Raw genomic sequence first — 11,552 nt, forward strand, 5'->3', positions numbered from 1 at the left:
TGTAGCTGGTCCAGTTGTTTCTGGTCAATATATCTCTCAGGTGAAGAATTTGACAATTATGACTCCATTGAATGTCATGGGGAGGTGGTCATTTTGCTGATGCTTCTTGTTTCAAAAGGACAAAGGTGTGAATTTTCAGTGTCGTGTGATTATGTGCATGGAGGTCAAGGTGGTGGCACGGTGGCACAGTGGTTAGCACTGCTGCCTCACAGCACCAGAGACCGGGGTTCAATTCCCACCTCAGGCGACTGACTGTGTCGAGTTTGCATGTTCTTCCCGTGTCTGTGTGGGTTTCCTCCAGGTGCTCCGGTTTAGTCCCACAGTCCAAAGATGTGCAGGTCATGTGAATTGCCCGTAGTGTTAGGTAAGGGGTAAATGTAGGGGTATGGGTGGGTGGCGGGTCAGTGTGGACTTGTTGGGCCGAAGTGCCTGTTTCCACACTGTAATGTAATCTAATCTAAAATAGTACAAGTCATGTTGAGTCAGCTCTTTGATGAATTCCTATTACCAGGGATGTTTCCCAGAGCAGAGAGGAATACAAATTGATTGCTCATTGCAAGGCTGGGGGTAGCCAATTTAAATAATTCCTGCGCCAGTGGAGAGGGGTGGGGGAAGAAACACCATCATTTTGGAAACAATTAAGATCAATTGCATTTCTGTGGGTCTGGAATAACATGTTGTATAGACTAACTAAGGATGGTAGATTTCCTTCCCTAACCAGACATCAATGAAACTGATGAGTTTTTATAATCATGAATGATAATTGCCAAGTTCATCATTACTGATGTTATCTTCACAATTCACAGAATTTAATCTCTATGATCAGATAATTTCTGCTATGATAGGATTTGTATCTGTGTTCTCAGGGCATTTACCCTTGGATTACTTGTCTAGGGCCGGTGCCAACATCGCGCTGTCTCATTTCTGCGTATCATCCTGATGCTGACATTTCTAAAGTTGATCTCGCTATCAAAATTTTCCTGGACAACATCTGTTCCTTTCATGGGTCAACCTCTAAGCTAATCCTTTTCTTCAATGTGTGATACGTTATATTTGTCAGTTTGTAATAAGTTGCTTGGAAACTGGCATATCTGGGAAATTATCAGCGGAGAAAAAATGGTCAGTATAGAAAGACACATCACGAGTTGTGTTGCAGCAGAACTCCTGCCTAGCTGTAAACATGTATCTTGCCATCTGTCAGCTGCCTGATGTTTGCTTGAGGAAAGGTTAAGATCTCAGGGAAATGTATATAGTTTTCAGCAGCTTGGAACATAGAGGCACAATACATGACTGGGTGTTGAGTGGGTTTCTTGCATGAATGACCCTATGTGTTGCAGTGAAAACTTGCACTCACTGTGTAACAGTTTAAGCATTGCTTTGGATGGAGTTGGCAATCGTTATATATTCAGGGTACTGTAGGTGGGAATAGGAAGTGATTTGTTTGTACTATGTCCTCTTGGGTTGCCAACTATAATTGGATGTAATTCTTGGAAATTTCATCCCATGGCCTCCTACCTTTAATGACCCCACACTTTTACTTCCTCCATTGGTTACCTAACAGTCTAACATTGTTTCCCACTCTGGGAAGCATTCTTCCTCATCTCTTAAAATTTTTATAACTCATTGACTAAAGTGGTCAAAATTGAAGGTGGGGAGCACTTTCTTTTAATGTCCCTGTGATTATTCTCAAGGATTGCTTGCAACAATGTGCAGGAACCTACTGATCAATTACTGGAGATCTCTTCATAATCCTGGGAAGTTGGTGGCCCTAATTGTGATATATTCCTGTTCATAAAGCTGACGATAAGTGGAGAAACCCTGTGATCGGTTGCTATCACATTCCTTCCATGTACAACTTGTAAAACTGAATGCATTTTCTGTTCTTTCAGAGTCATAATCCTAACTGAAAAATGGATGAAGCTGCTTGAGAATCACTCCCAATTGTAAATACTGCACATTCAATATGAAAGTACAGTGATACTGAACAATTTATTTAATTTTGAACTAAATTACAATTATTGTGATGTTTCAATATGAATAAGATTTTGTACTCTGGTGAGTCCTTGCAGTATACCTTCTCAGCATAATTCATGGTAAATTGTGGAACACTAGCTCTTAAATCAGAAGACGCACCCAAGATCTTGATAATATAATCCAGGCTGATTCCCCAAGGAGTGCTGCATTGTTGAAGGTGCCTTGCTTTGGATTTTGATGCAGAATCCCAGGCCACATATAGCAGGATGTGAGGACAGATATTGCAATTTGAAGAGGAGCTGGGAATACTACTAATTTTAGTGTTTCTTCTGTCATCTAGTGCAAGATAGAACAAGGACTTGTTCTTCCCATTATGCTATTAAGACACCTAACTGCATGGAAAATGGTTAATGTGTTTGCATACATACTAAAGTCACTGCATTTTGAAGTAATTCATTTTATGTTGGAAATGTTTGTTATATGCTGAACAAATGAAAATATTTTATATGCTTTTTTGCACAATGTATGCATATATAAATTAGTATAGATGCACGTGTAACTATAGAATATAGTACAAGGTGAGTGAGAGTATTTTGTGTCGTGAAGATTGTAATGATTCTAGATTTGCTGTCTAATCTGTGTTTGGTTGCTTCAAAAGAAATAGTGGTACTAACTTTGGCCTCTAAAACTCTTGTTTACGTGGAATAGAGGTTTTGCCTCAGATAATCAGTGTATAAATATTGAATATGGACAGCATCGGATGCAATGCCCTTCATGGTTGAGGCTTTGTGATCTCTGAAGCAATGTATGTGGAATTGTACCCAGCAGGTAGTTGAACATTGGAAGAAAGGAGGGGTGAATGTTTCGCTGGATGGTATAGCTGAATCCATGTTGTCCTATAGAGAAATGTATTGTTTCCTGGTGCAGTAAATATCAATATACACTCTGTTTAAAAGTACTGTGCAACATATTAATAAAACCTTCAGTAAATTTAGAGGGCATATTCCAGTGTCTGCTTTTTTATAAACTTCCTTGCAATCTTTTTTATTCCATTGAGTAGGTAAAAACTGTTGTATAAGGGACTGACAGAGAGAATGTGAAAGATGTATGCGTCAATTTCTGATAAATATCTAGAGAACCCAAATCCTAGGACTGGAACCCCCTCTGTTTGGGAATCCCCAGACAAGGGAATCACTCCCAGAATCCTCAATAAAATTACATTTCACTCAGATAAACTCCCATTATTCTAAACTCCCTGGAATATAGGCCCAGTCCACACAGTTTTTGCGATAGGAAAGGTGTTGTTAAACTTGAAAGGGTTCAGAAAAGACTTACAAGGGTGTTGCTGGGATTGGAGGATTTGAGCTACAGTGAGAGGCTGAATGGGCTGGGCCTTTTTTCCCTGGAGCGTCGGAGGCTGAAGGGTGACCTTATAGAGGTTTACAAAATCATGAGGAGCATGGATAGGATAAATAGACAACGTCTTTTTCCTGGGGTGGGGGAGTCCAGAACTAAAGGGCATAGATTTGGGGTGAGAGAGGAAAGATATAAAAGGGGCCTGAGGGGTAACATTTTCACACAGAGGGTGGTGAGTGTAGGGAACTGGTTGCCAGAGGACTTGATAGAGGTGAATACAATTACAACATTTAAAAGGCATCTGATGGGTACACGAATAGGGAGGGTTTAGAGGGATATGAGCCAAATATTGGCAAATTAGACCAGATCAGTTTAGGATACTGGTCGGTGTGGACCAGTTGTACAGAAGAGTCTGTTTTTGTGCTATATAATGTATGGCGCTATGTCTCTAAGTTAAGTGATATTTACTAAGTACATTTGTGTTGTTCATATGTGATAAAAGTCCAGAGAATAATAAACAGCTGGTTAAACAAATGAACCAGCCCTAGAGTTGGAGGTATGAATGTGATTGACTGACATGCTTTTAATTTACTCCTATGCACTTACACATCTAACCATATTTAGCAGGAAGACACAAATTTATTAATCTCAGCCTGACTTTGTATGATTAATTTTAAAGTACCCAACACTGGTGATGCTCGGAACTTGATATCGTCTTGCATTGGTCTAGTGTGAAGAGTCACAGGACATAGCCTGTGAACCTCTGAGGTTTTGCTCAAAGCAAAATTAACATTAATTTCATAAGCACTGTAAGTAAAAGATGCGAAAGGCCTCACCACTTACAACCTACGTATTTGTCTATAATGAGTTCCTGCTTACATCAACCATAAAATAATTAGCCATTATTCATTTGCATTATTAATTTCAAAGTTGTTGGACTTAAGATGTCCATATATTTTGGGCAGAGATATCTATGCTACTTACCAATTTGCAACCATCAGGGAGAGCTGAACGTAAGAGAAATAATAAGTTGTTAAACGTTAATTTCTTTTTCTGTGCTTGAAATCCTTCCAATCAGTGTGGGCTTATCATTTGTAAATTGGCCTTATAATTTAAATATTGATACAATGAAGGAATATTCATTTTGATTACTGAGATCGTTTTTCCCCTTTATAGTTCCTACCTTGCATAAGTAGGAAACCACTTTTCCATAAACATATCCATCACAAGTGCTGGGGGAATGCATCAAAGATTGTAAACCAATACATCTTTATTTCAAAATTTGAGGAGAATCAGGTAACAACAGGTCAAGCAAGAACATTTCAAAACTAATGCCTTATTTTACTGTTCCATCAGTGACTTTGTGTAGAATTTACAATCAGGTCCGTAAAACAAGATTTGATTTAGCATCACATATGAGATAGCACCAATCCAGGTGGTGAGCGACTGATCTTCCCAACCCAGTGATCAGGGAATCCAAGAATTTCAAATCTTTTCAGTCCAATAAATGATAGGCAACTGAGCAATTTTCTCTCCAATGGGCTAGTCTGGAAGGTCTACAAAAAAATGGTGACTGGATTATCTTTGAGCATGTACATGTATTGTGCATGGGCTTTCACTGATCAACTGATTGGTTTGGGCATAGATGTATCTGCATTCTTGGCCACCAGGAAGTGTATTTAACCATATGACACCTGTTTGGAGGAGGAACTACCGATATAAAGCAATAACTAAGCAGTTTCTTTGTAACACTGTAGGGATCAAGGTTCAAAACTACTTTCTTAGCTTTAAAACAGTTTAAACGTACCAAGATTGTGAAAGCAGCAATGTAAATGCAAGGTCATTATTTCTTTACAAGTCAATAATCATACAAAGCTGCAAAATGCCACAAAGTTACAGATCATAACAGATGTTGTTGAACAGTACAGTAGATCATACTTCAAGGCAAATCTTATTAGTGTACAATGGTATCAACAAGTAACAGTATTATTTTATCAATGTGGCAGAATACCAAAGAATTACTTGCTGAAATTGCAGTTTTACAGAAAGGACTGTAACCCAACAGGTGGAAGATAATAGACATATTAACACAGCTTCTTTAACAGTTACATATAAAAGAAATAATTAGGTTTATATCAGGCTGGATTATGTTAATATCGCAAGTAACGAAGGTTCAAAGGTAACAAGTGATGGCTGTTGAGTATAAAAAGGGAAACTGCTGGGAGAGGGAGAGAGAATTATTGCACTGGTATAAGTCAATAAACTCTGCAGAAACAATGTCCATGTATTTTAGTGTATTTTTATTAGAATATATGAACAAGGGTAGCAGAAGATATTTGCTTAAATGTAGAGATTGGAAGCTAATATTCCTTTCAGGGAAGAGATTTAATTGGGAGTTACTGTGGACAAAAATGACTGAAGCCAAGTGTAAAGTCTCAGGATATGATTTGCCACCAATCTTCTGTGAAGCTGAACATTACAATCAATGAAAAATGACATGGATATGCATATATGGTTTATGTTTTTACCAAGGATAAGGCAAGATCTGGAGTGGCACTATCACCTCCTACTGTATGCAGGATGTGGTGTAAAATATTTACAGGGTTAAAGGCTCAACAATGCAGCATTGACCAAGAATTGTTCAAATCTATTGAAATTTATGGATGAATTTATGAGCAAGATGATCTAAAAACTGCACATAAGGCATTGTCAGATTATGATAAATTTATGATAAATGGTCATTCCATTGGAAAATGTATAATAAAAATTAACAGACTCTATCAAAGATTGAAAACAAATAACCTATGTAGAGCATTGAACATGGATAAACTCCTAATGTTAACTGGAGTAAGAAAAGCTGGAACTGCTGTCAGAAACCTTAAAAAGGTCTTGGAAAACTCACTCCAGCAACCTTCAGGGCTCAAATGGGACATTTAGCAATAGCATAAAAAAAAGGAGGATTCAGCTTTTATCAAATATTATGACCATTCTGATGTGGCTGCAAGAATCAATATGAAACAATTACACCTACAAGAAGCGAAGATCGAGACACTTCTGGCAGCTATGATAGTGAACAGGGAAGGGGAGGGGACTGTAACAGACAAATGAATCTCAGGAATATCTAGAATATGGTTTTAATCAAACCATACATATATACTGACAGAAAGGTATTCATTAAGACTGAGGATTCAAACAAAATTTACTGAGCCTTGTGGCATCATATAACGCCATCAGAAATACATTTTAATTCAGGGAACATGGTATATTATAATAGAGAAGGCCAGCAAGAGTATAAAAGTTTATGGAAGGTTATAGGTAGTGATAGATAGAACATAGAAAATTACAGCACAGAACAGACCTTTTGGCCCACGATGTTGTGCTGAGGGTTAATCTTAATGTAAAATAAAATAACTTAACCTACACACCCCTCAGCTCACTGCGCTTCATGTGCATGTCCAGCAGTCGCATAAATGGCCCGAATGACTCTGCTTCCACCACCACCGCTGGCAACACATTCCATGCATTCACAACTCTCTGCATAAAGAACCTTCCTCTGACATCCCCTCTATACCTTTCTCCTTATATCTTAAAACTATGACCCCCTGTACCAATCAATCCTGCCCTGGGGAAAGTCTCTGGCTATTGCCCCTATCCATTCCTCTTGTATACCTCAATCAGGTTACCTTTCTTCCTCCTTCTCTCCAGAGAGAAAAGTCCGAGCTTATTCAACCTCTAGTCCAGGCAGCATCCTGGTAAACCTTCTTTGCACCCACTCCAAAGCCTCTGTATCTTTCCTGTACTAGGGCGACCAGGACTGGACACAATATTCCAAGTGTGGTCTTGTAGAGCTGTAGCAAAACCTCACAGCTCTTAATCTCGATCCCCCTGTTAATGAATGCCAAAACACCGTATGCTTTCTTAACAACCCTAACCAATTGGGTGGCAACTTTGAAGGATCTATGTACTTGCACACCAAGATCCCTCTGTTCCTCCACACTGCCAAGAATCCTGTCTTTAATCATTTATTCAGCATTCCAGTTCAACCTTCCAAAATGCATCACTTCACATTTATCCAGGTTGAACTCCACCTGCCATTTCCCAGCCCAGCTCTGCATCCTGTCTGTGTTGCGTTGCAGCCTGCAGTAGCCCTTGAAACTATCAGCAGCACCTCCAGCCTTTGTGCCATCTGCAAATTTACTAACCCACCCCTCAACCTCCTCATCCAAGTCATTTATAAAAACTACAAAGAGCAGAGGCCCAAAGAGTAACCCAATCAGACACATTCCCCTACCCTATATTTACCCCTGACTAATGCACCCAACCTACACATCTCTGAACACTATGGGCAATTTAGCATGGCCAATTCACCTAACATCCACATTTTTGGATTGTGGGAGGAAACCGGAGCACCTGGAGGAAACCCTTACAAACGCAGGGAGCATGTGCAAACTCCACACAGATAGTTGCCTGAGGCTGGAATCGAATCTGAATTCTTGGCATTGTGAGGCAGCCGTGTTAAGCACTGAGCCACCGTGCCCCCATTACACAATGCTCAGCACCATTCACAACTTCTCAGCTACTGAAGCAGTTAATGTTCAAGTGCAACAAGATCTGGACAATATCCAGGCTTGAGCCAATAAGTGGTAAATAACATTCATACCACAACGCCAGGCAATGACCATCTCCAACATCTGACTACTACCTCTTGACATTCAATGGTGTTGCCATCACTGAATCCCTGATTGTCAATATCCTGGGGGTTACCATTGACAAGAACCTCAAGTGGACTCACCATTTAAACATAGTGGCCACAAAAACAGGTAATACAGTGGCAAGTAATACACCTCCTGACTCCCCATAGCCTGTCCACCATCTACAAGGCACAAGTTAAAAGAATGATGGAATACTCCCCACTTGCCTGGATAGGTTCAGGTCCAACTACATTCAAGAAACTTGACACCATCCAGGTCAAAATAGCCACTTGATTGGCACTATCCACAAGCATTTATTCCCTCCACTGTGACACTCATTAGCAGCAGTGTGTAGTAATTACAAGACATGCTGCAGAAATTCACCAAAGATCCTTGGACAGCACCTCCCAAACCTACAACTACCTCCATCTAGAAAGGCAAAGGCAGCACATACATGGGAATACCACCACCTGCAAACTTCCCTCGAATCCACTCACCTCAGCTTGACTTGGAAATGTGTTGTAGTTCCTTTACTGTGTCTGGTTCAAAATCATAGAATTCCCTGCTTAAGGGCATTATGGGTCATCTTACAGCATGTGGACTGAGGCAGTTCAAGAAGGCAACTCACCACACTTTCTTAAGGTCAACAAGGGTTGAGCAATATATGTTGGCCTGCCAGCAACACCCAAGTGCCATGACTGAATAAATAAAAGTGGATCTTGAGTGAAAGATCAGAAGCTTGTGAAAGGAACTTAGATCATAGGAGGAGATAAAATGATAATGGCTATCCAGACTGAGATGAGAAACTGAGTAGAGGTCATAGTTAAACAAGAAGAAGTCCTTATGAGCAAGAAGTTTTTGTAAATATGTTGAAAATTAAGTGGATAAAGGATGCTAAACAAAAAAATGTTAGGAAGTCAGAAAGAATTTGGTCTATGTGCTGAGATGTTAGATAGGGGTCAATTAGTTTTATCATCCAGTTGGATTGTTCAGAAAAAAAAGCTTCCTGTGGGATGTGTAAGGCTAATGATACATTAGTGGTTCAGAGTTTCAAAGAAAGACATGGAGACCAAAATATTAAAGTTGATTGCCCTGCTGCAGGAAAAGTAAACCTTTAACTTTTCTTCGGTATTTTAGAGAAGTATTCCTAGGAAAGTAAATTAAATGTAGCAAAAGCTACATTTTTGCAAGGGAAACATTTCAAAGGGAAGTTTTTTTTGAAGCCACCTAAGGAAGCTGGCAACATAGAAGAGGAACTATGGAAATTAAGCATGAGTCATGGGGTCGAATAGGGTGTGTTATTTCTCATTTAAGTCAATCATGCTGAAAGTGAATTGTGTTCAGTTAAACATAGACCCAGCCATCTTTCACTGGTATCACAAGGAGAAACTAGCAAGCATCTTTGTGATGCGCATTGATGATTTTTTTGTTGTGGGAAGATTCTGAGAGCAAATAAAAGATTGAGTAAATTAAATTCAGAGACAGTCAGTTTTTCAGCCTTGGGTCGTCTAGAAGGTTGGAATGTGGTTATTTTGTCCTTGAACTTTTTTTAGGAGAGGTCAGAAAGGCAGAGGTGCTGAAATTTCTTGGAAAGAGCCTAGTTTAACAATGGCAGGAAAGTGACCAGTTCTCCCAGTTTGGGTTTTTTCTAGTTTGGTTTAATTTTAGCAGAGAAGCTGCTTCCAGTGCAGAAAGGTTCCAAGCTTCAGCAGATGGTTCCTGACTGGCTTTCTCTTTGAAATCTCTTTGGAATTTGTTTCCTGCTGCCTGTAAGAACCTGTGTTTGAATTTGCCTTTTACCAAGGGGTGTGTTCATGGGATGTTATAGGAATTAGGACAGCTCCTTATTTAAGTTGTGGTATCAAGTCGGTTGAGTTTTTAAATTGTTAAGTTATTCTAAGTTCTGTTTTCTTTCATGCGTGCTTCAACTGCAGTGATTAAATAAATTCTGTTTTACTTAAAGCCGAGTGGTTTGACCAGCTGCATCACACCTGGAATATCCACTTCACATCTGCTTTTAAAATAAAAAAAGGTTAGGTCTACGCTACCTTCTTGAAATATTTTGAGGGAGTCTGGCCTGGTCCATAACAATATTGCCCATTAGCCTGGGAAACTAAGAAAATAAAGGAAAAGGGTAGTTAAAAGTATCGTGGCTGCCGGCACTAGCTGAACAAGAGATAACGGGTGGCTAATATTTTGAATGAAATCTTGTAAAAAGGAAACATAAGATATGGAGGCAGGGATAGGCCATTTGGTCCCCAAAGCTTGCCCTACCATTCAACAAGATCATAGCTGATCTAGTCGGACCTCAAATCCTCTTCCATGCCAGTTCAGGATCAATCTCAACTCCTTGATATTTCAAAAATCTATTTATCTCCTCTTTAAATACTTTCAACAATCTTGTCTCCATATCTCTCTGAGATAGAGAATTCCAGACAATACTACCCTCTGAATTTCAGTTTTAAATGAGTGTCCCCTTATTCTGTAGCTATGTCCCCTAGTTTAAGATTTCCCATCATTAATGGAAAAACCTTCCTAATGTTTGTCCTCTCACGTGCCTTCAGAATCTTATATATTTTAATAAGAATACCCCTCCGTCTTCTAAATTATAATCAATAAAGATGTAACCTATTCAGCTGTTCTTGATAACACAATTCGTTCATCTCAGGAAGCAGCTTGGTATATCTCTTTTAAACTGTATCTAATGCTTGTACATCCTTTCTTAAATACAGGGATGAAAATTGTATACAGCACCCTCAGCAGCCTCACCAACATCCTGCACAATTGTAACATGTTGTCTCTATTTTTAAATACCAACCCTAAGCAATAAAGGCTAAAATACCATTTAACTTCTTAAGTACTTGCTGTACCAGACAAATGTTAAAAGTATGACAGGAAAGTGTAGAAAATATATGCAGAAGAGTGCAGCAGAAATTAGAACCAGAAGAGGTAAGAGTCGTAAAAAATTAAAGCTTCAAGCCGTTTATCTAAATGCACACAACATTTGTATCAAGATACATGAGTTGCCGTACAAATAGAAATAAATTACTATGACTTGTTGGCTATTAAAGAGATGTGGTTATATGGTGACCAAGACTGAGAACTCAATATTCAAGGGTAACCTTTTGTAATTATTTAAATGATAGTCTGCCTTTTAATTTTTCTTAGCAAAGTGCATGACCTCACACTTTCTTACCTTTGATTCCATCTGCCAAGATTTTACCCACTCACTCAATCTATCTATAATGCAACCTCTTACCCCACTCCCACAGATCCCTTATGTCCTTACCTCAACATGCCAAACTATCTGTTTTTGTATCATCAGTAAACTTGAATACATTCCATTTTCCCACTCCTCAAAGTCATTAATATGTATACTAAATAATTGAGATTTTAAGACTGAGACTTTAAATTAGATTCCCTACAGTGTGGAAACAGGCCCTTCGGCCCAACCAATCCACACCGACCCTCTGAAGAGTAACCACCCAGACCCATTTCACTCTAACCAATGCATCTAACACTATGGGCAAT

At 39.1% G+C, this 11,552-nt stretch overlaps 1 protein-coding gene across 2 annotated transcripts in view; it reads left to right on the plus strand.

The window, feature by feature from the left end:
• The window catches only part of LOC140453518 (uncharacterized), a 29,869-nt gene extending 26,866 nt beyond the window's left edge, over window positions 1-3,003 (plus strand). For both annotated transcript variants that reach the window (XM_072548262.1, XM_072548263.1), the window contains exon 7: window positions 1,890-3,003. The gene's annotated coding sequence lies outside the window, so the exon portion shown is untranslated. The remainder of the gene's footprint in view (window positions 1-1,889) is intronic.
• The last annotated feature ends 8,549 nt before the right edge of the window (window positions 3,004-11,552 follow it).

This window comes from Chiloscyllium punctatum, chromosome 27 (assembly GCF_047496795.1).
Source record: "Chiloscyllium punctatum isolate Juve2018m chromosome 27, sChiPun1.3, whole genome shotgun sequence".
Classification (NCBI taxonomy): Eukaryota; Metazoa; Chordata; class Chondrichthyes; order Orectolobiformes; family Hemiscylliidae; genus Chiloscyllium; species Chiloscyllium punctatum.